Source organism: Pristiophorus japonicus, chromosome 9, assembly GCF_044704955.1.
Source record: "Pristiophorus japonicus isolate sPriJap1 chromosome 9, sPriJap1.hap1, whole genome shotgun sequence".
NCBI lineage: Eukaryota > Metazoa > Chordata > Chondrichthyes > Pristiophoridae > Pristiophorus > Pristiophorus japonicus.
In genome coordinates this window covers 214,699,632-214,725,533 of record NC_091985.1, presented here as the reverse complement: position 1 = coordinate 214,725,533, position 25,902 = coordinate 214,699,632, and the positions used below count along the sequence as shown (strand labels likewise).

The following is a 25,902-nucleotide window of genomic DNA, read 5'->3' as shown; positions in this document are numbered from 1 at the left end:
AAGTGAGTGTGGGTTTCATTCTGTATCTATCGGTTTCTGATATTTGAGTAAGGGTTTTAATCAGTACCTGTAAGATTGTTACAGGAGTGTGGTTTTTAGTCTGTATTTGTCAGTCTCTGGAATGTGAGTGTGGGTATTACTCTGTATCTATCGGTCTCTGGAATGTGAGTGTGGGTATTACTCTGTATCTTTCAGTCTCTGGAATGTGAGTGTGGGTATTACTCTGTATCTATCAGTCTCTGGAATGTGAGTGTGGGTATTACTCTTTCTATCAGTCTCTGGAATGCAAAAGTGTTTTTTTTCTGTACCTGTCAGTTTCTGGTGCGTGACTGTGGAGTTCACTCTCCAACTATCTGTCTCTGGTATGTGAGTGTGAGTATTTGTCTGTAGCTGTAAGTGCCTGGTACGGGAGTGTGGGTTTCACTGTCAGTCAGGTACTGGAAATGATTGAATGACAGATTGTGATTTTTTTTCAATGTGTCTGAGTGTATGAATCATTGTTTCTCTCAGTCTCTGGTACTGTTTGAGAGTGTGGGATTGATTATGTATCTGTTAGACTGGTGGTGTGTGAGAGTGTGGGATTGATTATGTAATTGACAGTCTCTTGTACTGAGCTATTCTTGCTCTGTGTGAGTGTTGGAATTGGTTCCGTCTCACCTGCTGTAGGCGGATGATAGTTTGTGATTATCGATGACTGTCTCAGGAGGAGGTTTGATTCAGTCCATTACCTCAGTTTCTCTGCTCTTGTATGTTAGCTGTTGGGTTTGAGAGTCATTGTACAGACACGAGTGTGAATTGACACTGTCAGTGTCTATCTGTTCGTGTGTGTGAGTAAGGGAGTGAAATTGGATCTGCCTTTCAATGAGATATGATTGGACTTTGAAACAACACATTATTGTACTGCTCCAAGTGACTGTGGGATTCATAATATAATTCTGGGAATTTGGATCACTGTGGGACTGACAGCTTCTGCTGCCTGTGACAATATGATTGAGGTCAGTTCTGTGTCTCTGCGCTCTGAGTGATAATGTACTTACTGTGTGTGAGAAGGAGCTGCCTGCACTGTTCCTTGTGTTCCGGGTTGAGGAAAGATCAAATTTATTCTGGCTTGGTGAAGTATTTTGCTCTGAGAATAATAATAGGAAAACACTTAGTTATGATATGGACAGCCAATGGAGAGATTATAAAAATAAAGTTATAATTCATGTGTTTGTGTTTAATAAAGTAAAGAATCTGGAGAGAGGAATCTGCGATACAAACAGTGTCCTTGTCTGATCTCACTGCAGTACAGCAGCACTCAGGTGTATAGGACGGTTCTATGGTAAGTTATCAGCATCCAGACACAACCCAAACCCAGCACTGGTCCATGAATGGGACCACCCGATTGGCACAGTTCAGGTTGATCTCTCCCACTTCTATGGGACTACCTGTAAAATTCTGAATTGCTTCCTGGAATATAACCACAGGTACCTGTACAACAATTGTTCTCAGTCTATTGAAACAGAGTTAATGGCCTGTGTCATTAACAGAATGTCACAGTTACCAGATGCTGATGTATCTGAGGGGGTGACAATGTATCGCTCGATCACCAGCAACATGGTTCTGAAGAATTCAATGCACCAAAACAAAATTACCCATTTTTGAAATGTCTCCAATTACATTCCTCTTCTGGTGCCTGCAATAGATGCACTTTGTGACACTGCTCACATCCTCATTCTCAGGCTGTGTTTCCACTATTCAATGTCCAAGAACAACAGACACGGTGAGATTGGAACTGAATCAGGAACATTCACTACTGATTTGGGGAAAGAAAGCAGCACTGATTTGAAAGAGCGAGGTGATTTACTTTCTCTGTTACCTTACACCGTACACACACAGCCCGAGAATGGGCTCCCCCTTCCCCCATCACTCCATGCTCCAAAACTAGTTCCTACTCCACTCTGCCTCTTACAGACAGCCCCCGACTGCTGCTGAACTTACCCCGACTCAAAGCCCATCTGCGGACACAGTCCCAATGTGATGAGCTGCTGTAAGGTGGCTGCTGTTTGCTCCCTTGCTCGGGCCTGGGATATCTCCGCTCCCTGATGTGTTCAACGATCATCAGCCCGGCACAGAGGAAACGGCAGCCGCTGACAGAGCTGGAGGAGGGGAGCTCGCATGGGCCCTTCCTGTCAGTTTAAACACTGTGTGCGGAGGGGAGGAGCAGCATGTATTTAGCGCATGCTCATACCATCTTTTTGTCACAAATTAAATTAGCAAAAATGGGATTGTTTCACAAGTAGCTTTTATCACTAATTAAATGTGCTACATTAAAAAAAACGATTGTGTGAGCCTGACACTGGAGAAAGGGTGCCTAAACTGTTCTACTCGTTCCATCAGTCGCTGGTGTGTGTGTGTTTCCCGGTCAGTTTCCAATAGGCGAGTGTGGGTTTTACTTGCATATTATTGCTCAGATACGTGGGTGTGGGTTTCATACTGTACCTATCAGTTCCTGCTCTGTGCATGTGGGATTTATTCTGTACCTGTCAAGTTTTGATGTGAGTGTAGGTTTTATTCTGTATCTGTCAGTTTCTGGTATCTAAGCGAATCTTTATCATGTACCTGTCAGTTTCTGTTATGTGAGTGTGTCCTTTAACCTATATCATCAGCTTCTGGTATGTGAGTGGATATTGACCAGTATGTCAGTTTTTCGGATCGGAGTGTGCATTTTATTCTGTACCTATCAGATTCCGGTATGAGAGTATGGGGTTGAATCGGTACCCATCAGTTTCTGATATGTGACTGTGGTTTTAATCTGTACCAGTCACTTTCTGGTATCTAAGTGTGGATTGCATTCTATACCTGTCAGTTTCTGGAATCTGGGTGTTGATTGTATTCTGTACCTGTCAGTTCCTGTTGTGTGAGTGTAGGAATTAATATGTACCTGTCAGTTTCTGGGATGTGATTGTGGGTTTTTTTCTGTACCGTCAGTTTGTAGATGATGTGTGGGGTGTCAGTTTCTGGTATCTGAGTGTGGATTTTTACCTTTATATGTCAGTTTGTGCAATGTGAATGTGGGATTCATTCTAGATCTCTCATTCTGGGGTAAGCGACTGTGTGTTTCCTCTGTACCTGTTAGTTTCTGGTATGAGAGTGTGGGATTTATTCTGTACCTGTTATTTTCTGGTATGAGAGAGTGGGTTTTATCCTATATTTGTGAAATTTACAGATCAGAGATGACCCCAACAGACAATAGTTTTGCACATTATATTGGACGAATGCGATTCAGAAATATTTGGAGTAGAGACGAGCTATTAGTACATTACATAAACCATATCTGTCAGTGATGCAGTGAGTGTCGGATTCATTCTGTATCTGTCAGTCTGTGGTACAGTGAGTGAGTGAGGGATTCACTCTGTATCTGTCATAAATGCAAGTGTTTGTTGTTGCTGTAGAAATGAAGATTTTCAGTTATTCACGTGGTTAACATTTACGCAGAAGAAAATGTCAGAAGCAGCCTCTTGGATAACAGTCGGGAAAGTGCTGTTACTGGTGGGATCACGATTTGCTTGATGCAAACTTGGCTAATAACCCTAGAGGTGATGGAAAAGAAAGCAACATTTTGGGACGTTTGAGTGAGATTATAAAACATAATCAGCGTGAGGAGTGCTGATCAGTGAGCTGGTGCACAAGAAGCATTGAGCTCCTGTTTACTGCCCAATGCTATTTCCAAAACAATGGGGAAGAACAGTCCCTGGATCTGGGAACTTGAGGAGGCCTTTCAGCACATGGAACCTGTTAGAGAAACAGAACTCCCTCCCTAACAGCACTGTGGGAGTACCATCATCACATGGACGGCAGCCGTTGATGAAGGTGGCTCACCACCATCTTCTCCAGGGCAATTAGTGATGGACAATAAATGCTGGCCTTACCAGCGACACCCACATCCAGTGAACAAATTAAAAAAAGGCTGTGTGTGAGGAGGAGCTGGTTGCACTGTTCCTTATGTCTCAGGTGGTGGAAACTTCACATTTGTTCCGGTTCCTTCAATTCCTTGCCTGTAGGAGGAGAAGGTATCTCTGATCATTCAAGAATAAGAGAGGTAGAAAAGACTAAAGTGATGAATGTAATTGTTCAATTAGTAATCATTTTGAACATTCACAAAGGGAAGCCAGCGATACAAACAGTGTCAGTGTCTGACTCCACTGCAGTACTGCAGCACTCAGCTTCTACACACCAAGTGTGTTGGGCAGATTTACAGCAATTTACTGACATCCAGACACAACCCAACCCCTGCCCTGCTTCAGGAATGGGACGACCCGATGGAGCACGGACTTTTACACAGCTCAGATTGCTGCTCCCCTCTCCCAGGGCACTAACTGTTCAACCAAAAACAAAGAGCCGCTGTTTAAAACGTGTCCTTTACATTTCTCACCCGGTGCCTGCAATAGATGCTCCTTGTATAAATCCTCAGTGTCCGGCTCTGCTTCCACCGCTCACTGTCCAATGATCATCATCATAGGCAGTCCCTTGGAATCGAGGAAGACTTGCTTCCACTCCTGAAGTGAGTTCTTTGGTTGCTGAACAGTCCAATACGAGAGCCAGAGTCCCTGTCACAGATGGGGCAGATAGTCATTGAGGGAAGTGGGGGGGCGGGACCGGTTTGTCGCACGCTCTTTCCGCTGCTTGCGTGTGATTTCTGAATGCTCACGGCGATGAGAGTCGAGGTGCTCAGCGCCCACCTGGATGCACTTCCTTCACTTAGGGCGGTCTTGGGCCAGGGCCTCCCAGGTGTCAGTGGGGATGGCGTACTTTATCAGGGAGGCTTTGAGGGTGTCCTTGTAATGTTTCCGCTGCCCACCTTTGGTTCGTTTGGGGTGAAGGAGTTCCGAGTAGAGCACTTGCTTTGGGAGTCTCGGACAACAAACACGGTGAGACTGGAACTAAAGCAGGAACGTTCACTACTGGTTTGGAGGGAGAAAGCAGCAATGATTGTAAACAGCAGATCCTTCCCATTCTGTCTCCCTTACCCGGGACACACGCTGTCCACACACAGCCCGAGAATGGCCTCTCCCTTCCCCCACTCACTCCACGCACTGAGACCAGTTCTTGCTCCACTCCGCCTGTTACACACAGCCTCCGACTCCCCCTGAACTTCCCCCGGACTCAGTGCCGATCTCTGAGCCCATCTGCGGACACGCTCCCAAAGCGATGTGCTGCTGTAAGGAGGCTGCTGCTCGCTGCCTTACCCCGGGGCCGTGGTGTCTCCATTCCCGGCTGTTTAAACCATCTTCTTCCGCTCACTGAGTGAATGACGATCACAGACAGGGCTGGGGGAGGGGAGGGCGCATGTGCTCTTCTGCTCACTGGAAATCGACACAGGGGGCGGGGCTTATCCACGCATGCGCAGTCTATAATCAGCAAAGTGAACTTTCCCAATTCACTTTAATCAGAGTATGAGCAAAGGAACTGGGCCTGGGGGAAAAGGACAGAGAATGTTTAAATTCCCTTTGAGATGCTCAATTTGGGATCATTCCGTGCACATTATTTTTCTATTCATGAGCCTGTCCTCACAAAGCAATCCTGCAGAAACATCAGAGGGACGGGGGAAGTAGGAGTGTTTGCTGGGACTGTGCAGGAGTTAATATGACAGAAACTGTCCCAGTTTAGTTTAATCAGAGTGAAACACTGGGTCATACCAAACGGCCCTTAGCTGTAAGATTACAGAGAGTACAACAGGCAAGTGAGGGTTAAATGTGGGACGTTGTTTCTCTCACTCTCTGACACTGTCCCGCAGTGTGGGATTAATAATGTGTCTGTCTGTGGTACAATATCAGTGAGAGACTTTAACTTCTGTCCCTCCAATGGGGACTTTCAGGATAAAAGTAGACTTCACAGGTCAGTCTTGAACTGATACTGTGCATGTTTCTGTGTCTCACCGTCCTGCCTCGATCTCGATCTCGATCTCTCTTCTCTTTCTCTCTCTCTCTCTCAATCTCGTACTGTTTGTGAAGGCGGGATACTGTTATTTCACGTGATGTGGACATACTTGTGAGTACAACACTGACACATAGAAACATAGAAAATAGGTGCAGGAGTAGGCCATTCGGCCCTTCCAGCCTTCACCGCCATTCAATGAGTTCATGACTGAACATGCAATTTCAGTACCCCATTCCTGCTTTCTCGCCATACCCCTTGATCCCCCTGGTAATAAGGACTACATCTAACTCCTTTTTGAATATATTTAGTGAATTGGCCTCAACAACTTTCTGTGGTAGAGAATTCCACAGGTTCACCACTCTCTGGGTGAAGAAGTTTCTCCTCATCTCGGTCCTAAATGGCTTACCCCTTATCCTTAGACTGTGACCCCTGGCTCTAGACTTCCACAACATTGGGAACATTCTTCCTGCATCTAACCTGTCTAAACCCGTCAGAATTTTAAACGTTTCTATGAGATCCCTTCTCATTCTTCTGAACTCCAGTGAATACAAACCCAGTTGATCCAGTCTTTCTTGATATGTCAGACACTGTTTCTCTCTCTGGTGCTATACATGACAATGTGGCACTGTTACTGAGTGTAATATGGAGACACTGATGCCAAGTGTAAGACTGATAATGTGTGTGTCTCTCTCCCCCCACTGGTGTTATACATGAATGTGTGATACTAGTATTGACCCTAATATGCAGACACAGTTCGGGTGTTTAAGGCTGATACTATGCCTGTCTCTCTGCCGCTCACTCTGATAGCTATCTCTGGATGATGAGGATGGGATGGATAGATCACTGTTAAATGTCCCTCAGTTTAGGAGGAGAGAGAGAGAGACAGACAAAGAAAGGCTGTTGGGGCGGTGAACACAATTTATATTTGCATATATGAAGGGGAAATAATGTTTGACAAATTTGCTAGAATTCTTTGAGGATGTAACGAGAAGGGTGGATTAAGGGGAACCAGTGGATGTGATGTATTTGGACTTCCAGAAGGCATTTAACAAGGTGCCACATAAAACATTACTGCACAAGATAAAAGTTCACGGGGTTGGGGTAATATATTAGCATGGATAGAGGCTCAGCTAACTAACAGAAAACAGAGAGTTGGGATAAATGGTTCATGCTCTGGTTGGCAATCAGTAACCAGTGGCATGCTGCAGGGACCATTGCTGGGACCCCAACTATTTATAATCTATATTAACTTGGAAGAAAGGACCAAGTGTAATGTAGCCAAGTTTGCTGATGATACAAAGATGGGAGGGAAAAGCAATGTGTGAGGAGGACACAAAAAATCTGCAAAAGGACATAGACAGGAAACGTGAGTGGACAAAAATTTGGCAGATGGAGTATAATGTTGGAAATTGTGAAGTCATGCACTTTGGAGGAAAAAAAGCAAGTTATTTTATAAATGGAGAAAAATTGCAAAGTGCTGCAGTACAGCAGGACCTGGGGGTACTTGTGCATGAAACATAAAAGGTTAGTATGCAGGTACAGCAAGTAATCAGGAAGGCCAATGGAATCTTGGCCTTTATTGCAAAGGGGAAGTCTTGCTACAGTTATACAGGGTATTGGTGAGGCCACACCTGGAATACTGCGTACAGTTTTGGTTTCCTTATTTATGAAAGGATATACTTGCTTTGGAGGCTGCTCAGAGAAGGTACACGAGGTTGATTCCGGAGATGAGGTGGTTGACTTATGAGGAAAGGATGAGTAGGTTGAGCCTCGACTCATTGGAATTCGGAAGATTGAGAGGTGATCGTATCGAAACGTATAAGATTATGAGGGGGCTTGACAAGATGGATGCAGAGAGGATGTTTCCACTGATAGGAGAGACTAGAACTCGGGGGCATAATCTTAGAATAAGGGGCCACCCATTTAAAACTGAGATGAGGAGAAATTTCTTTTCTCAGATGGTTGTAAATCTGTGGAATTTGCTGCCTCAGAGAGCTGTGAAAGTTGGGACATTGAATAAATTTAAAACAGAGATACACAGTTTCTTAACCGAGAAGGGAATAGGGGATTATGGCGAGCAGGCAGTGAAGTGGACTTGAGTCCATGATCAGATCAGCCATGATCGTATTAAATGGCAGAGCAGGCTCGAGGGGCCGTATGGCCATACTTTTGCTCCTATTTCTTATGTTCTTATGTAAATTTGAGGTCATCCAAAACTTGGCACGCCATGTCCTAACTTGCACCCCATGTCCTAACTTGCACCAAGTCCTGATCACCCATCACTCCTGTGCTCGCTGACCTACATTGGCTCCCAGTTATGCAACGCCTCGATTTCAAAATTCTCATCATTGTTTTCAAATCCCTCCATGGCCTTGCCCCTCCCTATCTCTGTAATCTCTTTCAGCCTCACAATGCCACGTGATGTCTGTGTTCCTCAAAATTAGCCCGCTTGAGCATTCCTGATTAGAACTGTTCAACATCGGTGGCCGTGCCTTCAGCTGCCTGGGCCCTAAGCTCTGGAACTCCCTCCCTAAGCCTCTCTGCCTCTGGGCATTTCTTTCCCCCTTTAAGATGCCCCTTAAAGCTACTCTTTGACCAACTTTTGGTCATCTGCTGTAATTTCTTCTTATGTGGCTCGGTGTCAAACTTATTTGCTTTGTCTTATAACACTGAAGTGCCTTGGGACATTTTACTCCGTTAAAAGCGGTATATAAATAAAGTTGTTGTTGTTGATAGCAATGGGAGCTCGTACAACCGGAGCTCCCATTATTATCAATGAGAATACTAGATGTTCATTGGTGGTTCAGGCCCACGTGATCCTAGGATACGAAAACATACCTGGAAGACATGTTCCTGTACACTGCACTACAAAACTCTGACTCCGACCGCAATCCTATGTTCCTCTGAGGCCAGGCAATTTTTTTTAAAATTCTGGTCGGCTGCGTTCGCCCAAAAGAAGCCTCCAACCACAATTTTCCACCTAAAGTATTGGTTTAATTTCTCTGCCATTTCCTTATTCCCCATTATAATTTCTCAGCCTGTAGGGGACCCACATCTACTTTTTCTATTTCCCATTCTTTATCAGTTTCTTGGTCCTCCTTTGCTGAATTCTAAAATGTTCCCAATCCCCAGGCTTACTGCTCTTTTTGGCAACATTATAAGCTTCTTCCTTTTGATCTAAAACTATCTTTAACTTAACTGGTTAGCCACGGTTGGAGCACCTGTGGGGGTTTTGTAATTAGGTATGTAATTATTGTAAATTATGTATTAATTCTTTAAAGCGAGCCATTGCTAATCTGGCTCGATACCTTTTAATGTAGTTTCCTAATCTATCTTAGCCAACTCAACCCTCATACCTTGTTTAAATTTAAGACCCCAGTTTCAGATTTAACAAAATCACTTTCAAACTTAGTGTAACATTTTATATTATGGTCATTCTTCCATTGCCAGAACGTCCCATGTACAAATATACAAGACTCACGGTTAAAAGTTGTTGCTGTTAATAATCACAAATCACTTTTTACAAATCACTCCATGGCCTCGTCCCTCCCGATCTCTGGAATCTGTTGCAGCCCACAAGATGTCTGCACTCCTCAAATTCTGCCCTTTTGACCATCCCTGATGATAATCGCTCCACCATCGGTGTCCGGCCCTTCAGCTGCCTGGGCCCCGAGCTCTGGAACTCCCTCCCTAAACCTCTCCGCCTCTTTCCTACTTTCAGACCCTCTTTCAAACCTACCTGTTTGACCCAGCTTTTGGTCACATGCCGCAATTTGTTCTTCTGTGGCTCGGTGTGAAATGTATGTGTTGTGTCCTGTAACACTGCTGTGAAGCGCCTTGGGACGTTTTACTATGTTAAAGGCGCTCTATAAAGAAAAGTTATTAATAATACTGCAGGAGTGAAGGATTGAGTGAGCTGGGAGTCCGGCGCAGGCGCAATACGAACAACCAAGCCACTCAGCACCAACGCCACTTGTGACGTCACAGGCGATGTGGGCGGGGCTGTGACGTCACAAGCGATGTGGGCGGGGCTGTGACGTCACAAGCGATGTGGGCGGGGCTGTGACATCCCCGCCTGGCGCGCGGTGAGGCGGTTGAACGGTTTTCAAATCAGGAGCCACGTGACCCCCGAGCTGCCCTGAGTTCCTTCAACACAGTCCATCAGCCGGTCCAGGCAGCGGGCAGTCGAGGGGGTCGTTCAACCTGACTGCCTGCCTCTCTTCCGCTCTTACATCCGGTCCAGGGTGTCCTTGGAGATGGAGCACGCGGTGTCCACCGGTACGCTCGCGGCCTTCCGCGAGAGGTGGGCACCGGAGGGACTGGAGTGCATCATCACGCCCGGCAACCAAATTTTAATTTGATTTTACGTTTTTTAAGTTTAATTTGTTTTAATTGCCGGTGCTTTTAGTGTCCTCCTCTCCTTTTATAGGGGGCACTGGAAAAAAGGAAAAATTTGATTTTAGTGCCCAAAAAAAAAACCACCAAAAAAAAAAAAAAAAAAAAAAGGGCCTTGTAAATGTCTTGTGTGTGTCATCCAGGTCGGGTGGCACGGATACATGTTTTATGTTTTCGCAGGTAAACTCAAAAGAGTTTCCTTCAACACAGTGGGCGGGGCTCTGTGGCGCTGCCGGTTTCTATTGGTGGGCGTGGCTGGCAATCTGCTGCGTGCAGCCAATAGACGGTCGGGACTATGCACCGAACGCGCTCTGTGGCGGCAGTGCGCCCTCCCCACCCTCAATCCCCGGATGCCGCGCAGTTTGCTGCAACCAGCGGTTGGACAATGTGAGGAACCGGGGGCCGCAGGGAACCGGACTGATGGTGGGCGGCTGAGGCCGGGGCAGAGCGGGCGGGCGGGCGCGGTGAATCTGTGAGGGAAAACACCGGACTGAACACACAGCCCTGCAGCTCAGTGTTTGGGGACATGCGGGAGATAGACTGAAACTTCCAGTGAGATCAGACAGTGTGTAACCCGGGGGCCCAGTGAGCTCAGACAGTGTGTAACCCGGGGGCCCAGTGAGATCAGACAGTGTGTAACCCGGGGGCCCAGTGAGATTAGACAGTGTGTAACCCGGGGGCCCAGTGAGATCAGACAGCGTGTAACCCGGGGAGAATTCTGGTGATTTTCTGTCAGTCCAGATGGGCGGGACAGGAATCTTGAGGAAAAGGATAAAATCAAACAGAAATACTGGACATATACTTTTCTGAAACGTTGGAAAAACACTTTACACTACATTCCACTTCACAACATTAATATTCTTCTAATTTTCTGCCCTGCCAGAATTAGATCTCCCGGTGAATGGCGGAGTGATTGAGAAAGTTCCACAGCTGGAAGGAAACCGGGATTGTGGACTGAGGAACAACAGCAGGTGAACCAGCACAGGATTGTGAGAGCACCAACCATGGAGCCCCTTCCGATTGAAAGCGCTTTAATAGATCGACTGGGGAGAAAGGTAAGAGAAAGTGCCATTTACTCAGATACACACCGGTCCTGTAGATAGTACACACAGGTTACAAGGTAAGACAGGAAATGAGACTGGGAGAGTCTGACCACCGAGCACAATTATCCAGCATGAGGCCGTGCAATGGGATGTGAAGTGAGATCACTTTCTGTCTCTGAACACAGTCACAGTGAATCTTGTGTGTGTTTTAGAGTAAAGGGCTTTGATCTAAGAGGTGACTCCAGTTTGAGGCAGAGCCCAGCAGATGGACCCGTCTCTGTACATTCGGTGGGGCTGAACTCACACCGACACCATCAGATCTCAATGTTCAAATATTTCCCATCTGGTGAGAAAGCCATTGGAAAGATTGAACCGGAAGCACGTCGTCAATTCACTGATCACGATGCACAGACCAATCTGAAGTCCCAGCATGGTCTATCACTGACAGAATCAATTATTCATTCATGAACATTTAGAATTATAAGAAAATATATTGATAACTACTAATATTGAAGCATTTCCGATTAATTGATCACTAGAGATATGTAGTTTTCTAATATACTGAAACAGAGATACGGAGAGTTGCAATTTATTTATTGGTGTCGTACTTGACCCCAAGCTGAGCTTCTGAACCCATATTCCCTCAATCACCGAGTACGCTTACTTCCAGCTCCATAACATCGCCGGTCTCTGCCCCTTCCTCATCCATGCCTCTGTTACCACAACATTGGACTATTCCAATGCGCTCCTGATCGGCATCACACCACGCACTCTCCGTAAACTTAATCTTATCAAAAACACTCCTGCCCGTATCCTTACTCAGAAACACAAGAAATAGCAGGCATAGGCCATACGACCCCTCCCATCTACTCTGCCATATAGTAAGATCTCTATTCGATAGAGAATTTCAAAGATTCACAACTCTAAGAAATATCTTCTCATCTCAGTCTTAAATAGGCGATCTCATTGTGGAAGAAAGTAACCAGCCGCTTTCACAGTATAAGAAGGGGTTAAATTCCTTTCTGTAAATTGAGTTTGCTTCTTTGCTGAGACAGCAGAATCCAGCAAAGCCAGAAAATACTTAATGTTCCTTAAATTACAGAAAAGAACAGTTAACATGAAGGCTGTACATCTGGTATGTGTATATGATAAGATACCCCCATGGCCTGGAGGCAGACAGATTTCTCAACTCTGCAGGAACTGATAAGAGGGGCTTCTCATGATGAGCTTGCTGACCCTCAGAAGAAATGATTAATGTCCCCGAATAGATAAAGTCACGCTTTTCGAACTGACCTTTGTGCCCTGTTTAGAATTAGTAATGTTTATGAATAATGAGGTTACCAATTGTATGAGATAAAATTCCTTTTTTTCTGTATAAAGATAGAATGAGGTTTCTGTAGAATTCAGAGTATTGCCTTGGTAACGACCAAGCAGCTCTCCGAGATATCTCGCGTGTAAAATAAAGAATCTCTTGAAGCAAGACTCTGAAATCTCCGCTTGAGTTAATTTAACTTAGAAATTTCCTCGACAGTTTCTGGCGTAGTTGGCAGGATCTCTGATAACGAGATCCAAAATGAACAAAAGTAAGATTGGCTTAAAAGAAAAAGAGGAATTTTAAAAAAGGACTTTCCTAGCTAAAGGGGGAAAAGTGCCTAGGCTGTCCTAGAAAAAGGGGACAAGCCGCCAAGATCCCTGAAGGGTGAGGCATTAGGGTAGCTACCATAAGAAGCTAGAATAACAAGAAAGCTAAAGGAGATCCGAGCCGAGCCGAAAAGAGAGCACCGGTGAGCGCTTTGTAAAGTACTGTGTATATATATTTTTGTAGGTGTGTCTTAAATTCTAATTTCAGGAAAACACCGCGAGACACTGAACCCGGAAAGAATGGGAAACAGCTCTAGTCGAGCAGGATGCTTGCATCCAGCTCCTAGAAAAGGAAAGAAAAACGACCTTCCAAACAAAGGAATGAGTATACAGCGTGAAACTAAGAAAAGGATTCGTCAGGTAGTAAAGCAACAAGAGAAGCGGACACAATAATTAAAGAAACAGGAGATGACCGATACGCGGTAACATTTAGTAGCGATTTATACGGTTGGTCTGATGGGGACTGGCCATGTGGAGGAAGTTTTAAATTGTCTTTAATCGAAGAATGGAGGAAAATAACTCAGGAAGGGGGAGGAGACCCTACTTGGGACAAAGATTATATGGATAAATGTTTTATTAAATGGCTAGAGGTTGCAAAAAGACATCAGCCTCCGCAAGTAAAAATATCAGAGAATAAATCAGGAGAGAAAGAAAAGGGGGAAACTGAAAAACCTCCCTCTTATAGCCCTCCAAACCTCCCTATCCCCTCAGCACCCACCGTGGGACTCTATCCTCGCATAGAACCCCCAAAGCGAAATAGCTGGCAGGAAATTATAGAAATGGTTATTGCCCATAGAGATCTAGCCCAGGGAGAACTAGCTGTCTTCCCGGCCCCACCACCTAATGGAGGAGCCGATGGAGGAAACCCGGGGGTATTAGGAGCAGGGGCTGAAGCAGCAGAGGGAGGGGAAGTCAATCAGAGATCTGGGATGGTCCTAAGGTCACAAACAACCCCAGCTCAGGCAGAAGCCGACTCTACCCTCCTCCTCCAAAATCTCCGAGTAATGATAGGAACCACAGCGGTTTTAAAACCCTGGTCTCCGGGAGAGGCCAGAGATATGATCTCTGCCGCCCCTAACCCGGTAAAGAAACCGATTGCATTTCACAACTGGCTTGAGCAGACGTGTACAATTTTCAATCCGCTACCCGGGGATATTAAATTATTATTACAAGCAGCCTACGGATCCTCCTGGCAGGGAGTAAAAGACATGTTCTCTATCCCGCCTGGGGAGGGAGGGGATTGGAGAGCAGATAATGACTTGTTAAATGAGGGAAATGAATCTTTAACGCACTGGCTACAAAATAGAGGACGGAACGCAATTCTGCAAGGGGCTAAAAAACATGGGGACATTGGGGAAGTCACCCGCTGTCTGCAGAAAGCGGAAGAGTCAATGATAGATTTCGCAGCCAGGTGGAAAAATAGCTGGGAGGAGCATGCAGGAATACCCTTGGATACAAATGAACCTTTAGCAGTACAAACTCTGCTGAATTGTATGTTACCACAGCATGCCAAAACCTACAAGATTAAAGTTTTGGATTGGCAAGGAAAAACCTGGAAAGAGACAGTCACTGTCTTGGCTAACATGGATAGGGAGGGATTATTCACCTACGTAAGTAAAACCAAAGTAACAAGACAATACTATCAGCAGAGAGGCAGAGGACAGATGCAGAATCGAGGAGGGTTTGAGGGTAGAGGAAGAGGGAGAGGACAGTGGTCCCAGCGAGACCGCTCTCAAGACAAGTGTAGAAATTGCGGAAGGAAGGGGCATTGGGCTCGAGATTGCAGATGTCCGCCCAAACAGTCTGGAGGGTCACAAGGGAATTTTTCCGAACCTCCACCTCCACTGGCCCCTCAATTTTCCTTTTCTAATCCCAATCCGTATCAGTCAGCATAGGGATGCCCCAGAGGCGTAATGGTACAGGCAGCAACTCTCCGCTTATCAACAGACATAGAAGAAAATCCCTTGGCAATACTAAAAGTAGGAAACACTTATGTGAAGTTTCTGGTGGATACCGGCGCTACTATGTCTTCTGTACCGCCCTCTGTGGGATTACCCGTAAGCAACACCACTGTTTTAAGCATGGGTGTGGCCGGCGTCCCCTTGAAAGATTTTTTATCCGAACCTACTAAATTGACAATTGAAGGACAACAAGTTAATGACGAGACCCTGATAGTCTCGAAGACAACGCCTCTCCCTCTATTAGGAAGACAGACTTTGTGCAAACTAGGAGCCACAATATATTGCACAAAGGAAGGGATGTTTATGGAGATCCCTCCAAATAACATTCATCAGTTCTTTAATGGGATAGAAAGAGAGAAAGAGGAAAAGAATGAAGAAAGTGCTGCCCTTTATAGTTGGCAACTGAGTGGCAACTTCTACTCCCCCCTGATAAAAGAGGCAGTGGAAAACTTAAAGATTAAAATTGACCCTAATATTAAAGAGTTATTGTATATCATCTTAACAAGCTTTGAGGCAGTTCAGCTTCACTGTACAGCCTGGTATACTCGACACAGGGCTGAAGACTATCAGCGCTTTGTGCAACCATTCTTAAATAAAAACGAAGTAATAGAAGCTACTCCCCACATTTATTTCGGACCTGAAGGGTTGGGGGTGGCCGTGGAGCTAACACCGTTACAACAAAAATGGTTTAAAGAAGAGAACTCGACACCCCATCTGACCTTGGCTGTAAAACCACCAGCAAAACCCAGAGATATGGGCGAGATGATCTTAAAGATAGAAGAGAAAAAACAGCAACCAGGCTATCAACCTTGGGCAATTATAGAACTGCAGAATATTCGGGTAGAATTTATCACCCGTGCCCGGGGAATTCTTCAATGGAAGATAAAAAGACATGACTCCACGTTTAAAAAACAGCAACCCCCCGGACAAACAAGCCCTAACATACCAATGGCATTGAATCAGGTATCCCCTGAACTCTGGGCAAAACATAAAAACCATGTTGGACAAGTATATTCTGCAGTACCCCATCGGGTACAATTATTAAAAAATGCTGTGCTACCAAGCATAAGGCAGTACAGACTGCCACCAGAGGCGGAAGAAGGGATAGAGCCAGTCATTTTAGCACTATTAGAACAAGGCGTGCTGGAGAAGACACAAAGCCCATGTAACACGCCGATACTGCCTATACCAAAGATTAATAGGCCAAATGAGTGGAGATTTGTACAAGATCTAAGAGCTATAAATAAGATAGTAGTCCCTATCACCCCTGTGGTACCAGACACCAACATCATACTATCTGCTATCCCACCCACAGCTACTGTCTTTACTGTAGTAGATCTATGTTCCGCCTTTTTCTCCATTCCATTAAAACGAGAAAGTCAGTATTTGTTCGCATTTACGTACAAGAAACAACAGTACACATGGACTAGGCTGCCCCAGGGGTACACTGAAAGTCCCGCAGTATATGCAGCAGCCGTAAAAAGAGACCTCGAAGACTGCTCGCTATCGGACCATTCTGTACTATTGCAATACGCGGACGATCTGCTTGTGGCGTCCAGCCACGGGTACGGATGCATGCAAGACTCTCTGAAACTATTACAGCACCTATGTGAAAGAGGGCATCGAGTATCCTTACAAAAGCTACAATTTTGCCAGGTCCAAGTGCAGTACTTAGGTTTTCGCATATCCCATGGCCAGAGGCAATTGGGACCTGAAAGAATTCAGACTATTCAAAGCACCCCTATACCGAAGACAAAGAAGGATATCTTATCCTTTCTAGGAATGGTGGGGTACTGTAGACAATGGATCCCCGACTATTGAGAATGGGATGCAGTCTTACGATCAGCTGCCCTAAAAGAGGCCCCACCCAAAGTAGAATGGACCCCTGAAAGGGAAGAAGCGTTTAAACAATTAAAGACAGCTATCACTAACGCCCCGGCACTGGGACTACCGAACTATTCGAAACCATTTCAGATGTATGTAAACGAGAAAGAAGGATTTGCAATAGCGGTACTAACCCAGGAACATGGTGGGGGAAATAGACCAGTGGCCTATTACTCAGTAATGCTCCCTCCAGTAGTAAGGGGAATGCCCGCCTGCTTGCGTGCTATAGCCGCTACTGCGGTTATGGTGGAAAAATCAGGACCAATTGTTTTGGACTATCCGTGCACTGTTATAACAGCGCACGCGGTGCTTTTGTTGTTAAACTCCGCAGCCACTCAGCACTTCACAACATCCCGGAGAACAGGATATGAAGTGCTGCTGTTGTCACATCCTAACTACACCTTTCGATGTGCACCGGTAGTGAACCCTGCGGTTTTTGTTCCCACCAGTCTCACCAGAGAAATAGAGGACCCAGATCAACACGACTGTCTGCTAATCGTGGAAATAGCCACCTTTCCCAGACCAGATTTGCTTACAGAGCCAATGGACAATCCCGATCTTATTCTCTATACAGATGGGTCATCACATAGACCGTCAGACAATTTGCTATTGTCCGGCTATGCTATTGTAAACCAGCATGAAACCATTGAAGCATTTGCCCTGCCTCCCGGAACCTCGGCACAGGCTGCTGAATTGTTTGCCCTCACTAGAGCTTGTATATTGGCCAGAAATCAAACCGCTAATATTTATACCGATTCTAGATATGCATTCGGTGTGGTTCATGATTTTGGACAACTGTGGAAAAACAGAGGCTTCATCACCTCTGGCGGAAAACACATCAAGCATTCACAGTTGGTACTAAACCTGTTAGATGCCATTCAGTTGCCAAGCAAGGTGGCTGTTGTTAAATGTGCAGCTCACACAACCGGTGAGGATGAAGTGTCAATAGGAAATAGGAGGGCTGATGAAGCAGCCAGACAGGCCGCTTTAGCACAGGCATACTGCCTTCAAGCAGTTTCAGTCTCCCCTCCACAAACACTAAGCACCCAACAACTTAAAACAGCACAACAACAAGTTACCGTGCAGGAAAGAAAAACATGGGAGAATCAAGGTTGTTTTTAAAAAAATGATATATGGTCTCATCCTGATGGGTGAACTGTATGTCCTAGATCCTTATTTTTGCCCCTGTCTCGCCTAGCACACGGTCAGGCTCACATGGGCAAAGGAGGGATGATACATGCTATCAATGCGCAGTGGTATGCACCAGGAATAACAGTAGTAATTGAGAAAATTGCTAGAACCTGCCAAATTTGCCAACAAAACAATAGAGGTAAAACACCTGCAGAATATGACCATCTACCCCAACCAAACGTGCCTTTTGAAAATTTGCAAATTGATTTTGTCCACATGCCTCCAGTATTAGGTTTCAAGTATCTATTAGTCATAGTAGATATGTTTACAAGATGGGTAGAGGCATATGCAATGAGGAAGGATGACACCCGAACGGGAGTGAAGATTCTATTTAAAGAAATAGTGCCAAGATATGGGATACCTATGGGAATTAACAGTGATAGAGGAACACACTTTACAGGGAAAATAGTACAGAATCTTGCCGAAGTGTTAGGTTTCCAGTGGAAATTGCACATACCGTATCAACCTCGGTCCTCAGGAATGGTGGAAAGAGTAAATGGAGTAATAAAATCCACCCTTATCAAAGTATGTCAAGAAACAGGAGTAAAATGGCCAGATGCCCTTCCATTGGTACTATATACTATAAGAAACCAGAAAAACCGAAATACTGGTTTGACACCCCATGAAGCCTTATTAGGAAGGCCAATGCCTACGGGTGTAAAACCACCACTGGGAGCGGAAAAGGTAGCATTAATTTGGAATGATGAGAAGTCGCTAAAATATGCTCGGGCCATGTGTGAAATAGCAAGAAGCCTGCATGAACGAATAAAGCAGACCCAAGTACCCCCGTCAGAAGGAAATATGCACCCTTTTAAGCCAGGAGAGCAAGTATTAGTAAAAACTCTAAACAAAGAATCTTTTTCTCCTAGGTGGAAAGGACCATATCAAATAATCCTCACGACAAGAACCGCCCTGAAACTGGAAAAACATCCAAACTGGGTACACGCCACCCGATGTAAATACTACTTTCCAGACGAAACGCAGAAAGAAGAAGAAATACAGAGCTAGGACGGGCAGCGGTGACCCATGCCAGAGACGGCAGTATACCCCGCAAAAGAACTGTACTCATCTCCCCTTTTTATAAAACCAGACTGAACTAAGAGTGCGACACCCAGAAGTACAGAGCTAAATGTCAGAACTTGCCTGTATACCAATTTGGGCCTTTATTTTTTTTTTTGGATCACTGTTACCATTGTGCTAGTAAGCTATTATTTTAATGAATACTAAATGGAGGAACCTATATCAAACAGTGGACGCACAATAAAAATAAGCATTCCCCCCGGGATCCGGGCCATTTAAAACGGGTGTTGACCACCTGCATCTCGGTAGTAAGATCCCCAGGTATAGTAAATTTAACAATACAAATCATGTATCCACCAAGGGAAAAGGATGGCTGCAACACCACAAGTGTTGGAGTCACACTGGACCGATCCCCGAGAAGGAAGCGGGATGTGTTGGGAACTGTATTGGGTGGAGTAGGAGCAGGGATGGGAGCGTTAAACTCAATGGATATAGAGACCTTACAAAATAAAATCCAGGTCGTCGGAGGACTAGTAGGGGAAAGTATAGAATTAAGAAATGTTTGGGATGAAGGACTACAGCAACTGCAGGTATCCGGCTACATAACAGATAAAATGACTTGGAAACAAAGTAAAGAAATAGAAAAGGAAATAGAGAACCGAATGAAGGAGCAAAAGGGGGTGAATTGGTACACCAATTGCATGTTTAAAGAGACAATCAGACAGTTATTGAGAGCCGAGTTAGAAAGGAAAATACTATCTTTCCACGCTGAGACCTGGGAAAGATTACTGGGAATGAAACAGAGAAATAAATTTCCTGATCTAGCCCTTAAACCTCAAGAAAAATATACCAGATGTGATGTAGAAGGATGTAATATTACTATGGAAATAATAAGTATGACTAAGAAGGAAATTTGGTGTCAGTACCAAGTAATACCCCAACTGTTTGGACAGAACTTCTGGTACCCAAAATTTAAAGGGGACTGGGTCGATGAAAGGAATCTAACACATCACGATAGGGGATGTGTTAAATGGCCATTCGGGATGGTATGTCCTTACCGAACCGCCATAAACGAACCATGCTCCCTACAACACCCAACAGGAATATGCAAGTGTGAACTAAAACAAGCCAATGACACAGAGGTCTCAGAGATAGGACAAAACGAAGTTTGCTTTACAGGAAATAAACCCGTCTATTTGGACGGAATTTTATATATGCCTCCTATTAAGACTTGTATGACAGAAGTCTACACTCTATATGACTCAGAAAAAAAAAGAACTTATACTTTTGGACAGTGGAAAAATGTAGAGAATTATTTAACCGTGCACAGAATTGAACTATTACCCCCTACAATTAATTTGACACGACTGCATAATTTAATACAAAATGACAAACAAATTGAAGAGGCATTGTCAAAACGGGGCCGAGACATCCACCAGTTTGAGCTGGAAATGAGTTTCAAAAAGGGACAGTTAGTACGAATAGCAAACACAGTCACCTCAATAACAGCACATCACTGGTGGGATATATTCCTAGGCTGGTCCCCCAAGGCAACAGCCGTATTAAAGCTTGCAATACATCCGAGAGTAGTATTAGGTGTGATCATGCTACTTCTACTACTAGTCGTTTGTGGAATGGGGCTGAAAGTAAAATCTCTATTAGGTCAAGTAATGAACCGAGTAGAGAGAATGGAACAGAAAAATATGATCGGGAAGGGAAGGTTAAACCGAATAGAAGGACAGTTAGATGACTATAATGAAAAAGAATGCTTAGAGTTGAGACCTTACCCCGAGGGATATGAGCCTCCCTTTTTAGTTGAGAAAGAAAATATGTTGATCAATTAAAAAAGATCAACAAGGAGGGAGTTGTGGAAGAAAGTAACCAGCCGCTTTCACAGTATAAGAAGGGGTTAAATTCCTTTCTGTAAATTGAGTTTGCTTCTTTGCTGAGACAGCAGAATCCAGCAAAGCCAGAAAATACTTAATGTTCCTTAAATTACAGAAAAGAACAGTTAACATGAAGGCTGTACATCTGGTATGTGTATATGATAAGATACCCCCATGGCCTGGAGGCAGACAGATTTCTCAACTCTGCAGGAACTGATAAGAGGGGCTTTTCATGATGAGCTTGCTGACCCTCAGAAGAAATGATTAATGTCCCCGAATAGATAAAGTCACGCTTTTCGAACTGACCTTTGTGCCCTGTTTAGAATTAGTAATGTTTATGAATAATGAGGTTATCAATTGTATGAGATAAAATTCCTTTTTTTCTGTATAAAGATAGAATGAGGTTTCTGTAGAATTCAGAGTATTGCCTTGGTAACGACCAAGCAGCTCTCCGAGATATCTCGCGTGTAAAATAAAGAATCTCTTGAAGCAAGACTCTGAAATCTCCGCTTGAGTTAATTTAACTTAGAAATTTCCTCGACACTCATCCTAATACTAGGATCGATCCCTAGTTCAAGACTATCCGGCCCTTGTCAATTCTTCTAAGAATTCTATGTTTCAATGATATCACCTTCCATTCTTCTAAACTCCAGAGAATATAGGCCTATTCTACTCAATCTGTCCTCGGCCCTCTCATCCCAACTTGTATCAATTTCTCTTCACCCATCACCCCTGAGCTCGCTGAACTACATTGGTTCCTGCTCCATCAATGCCTCAATTTCAAAATTCTTATCCTTGTTTTGACATCTGACCAGGACCTTGTCCCTCCCTATTGCTATAACCTCCTCCAACCCTCCAACCCTCAGAGATCTTTCCATTCCTCCAATTCTGGCCTCTTGAGCAGCCCCAATTTTCATCCCTCCAATATTGGTGGCCGTACCTTCAGCTGCTGAGACCATAAGCTCTGGAATTCCCTCCCTAAACCTCTCTATAACACTCCTTAATACCTACCCTTTTGAACAAGCTTTTAGTCACTTGTGCTAATATTTCCTTACGTGACTGGATGTCAAATTTTGTTTGATAATGGTCCTGTGAATTGCCTTGGGACATTTTACTACTTTTAAGGCACAATATTAATGCAATTTGTTGCTGATAACTGAAGATATTTCGAATTGTAATGACTCTCACTAGGGTACAGTTTCCTCTGACACCGACTCTCACTGGGTACAGTTTCCTCTGACACCGACTCTCACTGGGGTACAGTTTCCTCTGGCACCGACTCTCACTGGGGTACAGTTCCTCTGACACAGATTTACTGTGTATCTAATTCGTGCTGTCCCTGCCCTGGGACAGTTTAGAGGGAGCTTTAACCTGAAACTGATCAGGAGCTGCGGGTGGAAAGTTCTCAGTGCAGTGACAGATCGTACTGCTGCTGAATTTTAATCGATAAGCTGCCCAGTGCACTCGGGCTGGACACTGAAGTTCGCCCAGTGGCAGTGTAGAGGGAACTTTACTCTGTATCCAACCCATACTCCCCCTAGTCTCTGGGAATTTAATGTGAATTTGAAAGCAACTGCTAGGGTAGATAGCGAGAAATTTATTCTGCTGCTTGGGGTGTCTAGGACAAGGGACATAACCTTAAAATCAGAGCCAGGCCATTCAAAAGAGATGTTAGGAAACATTTCTTCACTCAATGGATGGTTGAAGTGTGGAACTTCCCACAATAAGCAATCGATGTTTGCCCATTGAATAACTTTCGGCCGGTTGTGATTTCTGCCCAATGACCCGTTGCTTGTTCCCTTGGATTGGATCTTTATTTATTCCCTTTGGTTTGTTTTCAGTTTCATTGCTGGACCCACCACTCAAAGCACTTTGTCTGATCTGCCCCAGGGAATGAGCAGACTCCTCCCTCATCTCCCACACTGCACCGTCTCTCCTTCTCTTTCCCCCTTGGTTGTGTTCCACACTCTGGGCCCTGACCATTCCCCGGGGATTCTCAGTATGAACAGCGGGATGTGTGTTGAGACAGGATGTCCCAGCTCTCCACCTTTAAATGGCCCTGCTTTATGACATCACTGCAGTGCCTAGCGACTAACCTCACTGACCCCAGCTCATTATGGGCTGGCAGTGTCTGATGGGACAGTGTAGAGGGAGAAAGACTTGGATTTATTTGGTGCTTTTCACGACCACCAGACCTCTCAAAGCACTTTACAGCCAATGAAGTACTTTTGGATTGTAGTCACTGTTGTAATAAGGGAGATTTACTCTGCATCTAACCCATGCTGTACCTGTCCTGGGAGTGTTTGATGGGATAATGTCGATGGAGTTTTACTCTGTATCTGACCTGTGCTTTATCTGTCCTGCAAGTATTTGATGGCTCATTGCAGAGGGGACTTTACTTTGTATCTAACCCATGCTGTACCTTCCCTGGGAGTGATTGATGGGATAGTGTAGAGGAAGATTTCCTCTTTATCTATCCCATGCTGTACCTGCCCCTGGGACTGTATGATGGGACAATGGATAGGGAGCTTTACTCTGTAACTAACCCGTGCTGTACCTGCTCTTGGAGTGTTTGATGGGATAATGTAGATGGAGATTTACTGTGTATCTAAACTGCTAACCTAGCAAGTTGTGACGACGACTCCAATAATTTACAAAGGGATATAGATAGGCTCAGTGAGTGGGCAATACTTTGGCAGATGGAGTATAATGTGGGAAAATGTGAGCTTATTCACTTTGGTAGGAGAAATAAAAAAGCAAATTATTATTTAAATGGGGAGAGAATACAAAATGCTGTGTACAGTGGGATCTGGGGATCCTTGTACATGAAACACAAGAATTTAGCATGCAGTTACAGCAATTAATTAGGAAGGCAAATGGAATGGTGGCCTTTATTGCAAGGGGGATGGAATATAAAATTAGGTAAGTCCTGCTGCAAATGTACATGGCATTGGTAAGACCACACCTGGAGTACTACGTACAGTTTTGGTCTCCTTATTTCAGGAAGGATATACTTGTACTGGAGGCAGTTCAGAGAAGGTTCACGAGGTTCATTGCTGAGATGAAGGGGTTGTCATAATGAGAAAGGTTGAGCAGGTTGGGCCTGTACTCATTGGAGTTTAGAAGACGTAGAGGTGATCTTATTGAAATGTATAAGATTCTGAGGGGGCTTGACAGGGTAGATACAGAGAGGATGTTTCCCCACGTGGGGGAATCTAACACTGGGGGGCATAGTTTCAGAATAAGGGCTCGCTCATTTAAAAGGGAAATCAGGAGCAATTTCTTGTCTGAGGGACGTGAATCTTTGGAATTCGCTACCTCAGAGAGCTGTGGGGGCTGGGTCATTGAATGTATTTAAGGTGGGGATAGGCAGATTTTTGAACGATAAGGGAGTCAAGGGTTATGGGGAGTGGGCGGGGAAGTGGAGTTGAGGCCTGGATCTGATCAGCCATGATCTTATTGAATGGCGGAGCAGGCTCGAGGGGTCAAATGGTCTACTCTGCTCCTATTTCTTATGTTCCATACCTGCCCTTGGAGTGTTTGATGGGACAGTGTAGAGGGAGATTTGCTCTGTACTTAATGCTTGCTGTTCCTGCCCTTGGAGTCTCTGATAGGACAGTGTAGGTGGAGGTTTATTCTGTATCTAACCCATGCTGCACCTGCCCTGGGAGCATTTCATTAGACAGTACATAAGAAATAGGAACAGGAGTAGGCCATACGGCCCCTCGAGCCTGCTCCGCCATTCAATAAGATTATGGCTGATCTGATCATGGACTCAGCTCCACTTCCCCGCCTACTCCCCATAACCCCTTATCCCCTTATCGTTTAAGAAACTGTACAATTCTGTCTTAAATTTATTCAATGTCCCAGCTTCCACAGCTCTCTGAGGCAGCGAATTCCACAGATTTACAACCCTCAGAGAACAAATTTCTCCTGATCTCCTTTTTAAATGGGCGGCCCCTTATTCTAAGATCATGACCTCTAGTTCTAGTCTCCCCATCAGTGGAAACATCCTCTCTGCATCCACCTTGTCGAGCCCCCTCAAAGTCTTATACGTTTCGATAAGATCGCCTCTCATTCTTCTGAACTCCAATGAGTAGAGGCCCAACCTACTCAACCTTTCCTCATAAGTCAACCCTCCCTCATCCCCGGAATCAACCTAATGAACCTTCTCTGAACTGCCTCCAAAGCAAGTATATCCTTTCGTAAATATGGAAACCAAAACTGCACACAGTATTCCAGTTGTGGCCTCACCAATACCTTGTATAGCTGTAGCAAGACTTACCTGCTTTTATACTCCATCCCCTTTGTAATAAAGGCCAAGATACCATTGGCCTTCCTGATCACTTGCTGTACCTGCATACTACCCTTGTGTGTTTAATGCACAAGTATCCCCAGGTCCCGCTGTACTGCGGCACTTGGCAATCTTTCTCCATTTAAATAATAACTTGCTCTTTGATTTTTTTTTCTGCCAAAGTGCATGACCTCACACTTTCCAACATTATACTCCATCTGCCAAATTTTTGCCCACTCACTTTGCCTGTCTATATCCTTCTCAGATTTTTTGTGTCCTCCTCACACGTTACTGTTCCTCCCATCTTTGTGTCGTCAGCAAACTTGGCTACGTTACACTCGATCCCTTCCTCCAAGTCATTAATATAAATTGTAAATAGTTGGGGTCACAGCACTGATCCCTGCGGCACCCCAGTAGTTACTGGTTGCCAACCAGAGAATGAACCATTTATCCTGACTCTCTGTTCTGTTAGTTAGCCAATCCTCTATCCATGCTAATATATTACCCCCAACACCGTGAACTTTTATTTTGTGCAGTAACCTTTTACGTGACACCTTGTCAAATGCCTTCTGGAAGTCCAAATACACCACACCCACTGGTTCCCCTTTATCCACCCTGTTCGTTACATCCTCTAAGAACTCAAGCAAATTTGTCAAACATGACTTCCC

The 25,902-nt window shown here is 44.7% G+C and overlaps 2 protein-coding genes across 13 annotated transcripts in view; one reads left to right on the top strand and one right to left on the bottom strand.

Moving 5' to 3' along the window:
* The window catches only part of LOC139273639 (zinc finger protein 239-like), a 332,544-nt gene that overhangs the window by 229,661 nt on the left and 76,981 nt on the right, over window positions 1-25,902 (bottom strand). For 3 of the 9 annotated variants that reach the window (XM_070890642.1, XM_070890637.1, XM_070890645.1), the window contains exons 1-3: window positions 5,229-5,315; window positions 3,912-4,037; window positions 1,038-1,126 (exon numbers count right to left, since the gene is read on the bottom strand). The exons of 1 other annotated variant lie outside the window; for it this stretch is intronic. The gene's annotated coding sequence lies outside the window, so the exon portion shown is untranslated. Of the gene's footprint in view, window positions 1-1,037; window positions 1,127-3,911; window positions 4,038-4,414; window positions 5,171-5,228; window positions 5,316-9,658; window positions 9,758-25,902 lie in introns of those variants that run through there. 5 more of the 9 variants (XM_070890639.1, XM_070890638.1, XM_070890641.1 and 2 more) reach the window with 5 other exon arrangements.
* Window positions 10,649-25,902, top strand: part of LOC139273646 (oocyte zinc finger protein XlCOF26-like) — a 178,958-nt gene continuing 163,704 nt past the window's right edge. For all 4 annotated transcript variants that reach the window (XR_011595271.1, XR_011595270.1, XM_070890661.1 and 1 more), the window contains exons 1-2: window positions 10,649-10,737; window positions 11,198-11,369. The gene's annotated coding sequence lies outside the window, so the exon portion shown is untranslated. The remainder of the gene's footprint in view (window positions 10,738-11,197; window positions 11,370-25,902) is intronic.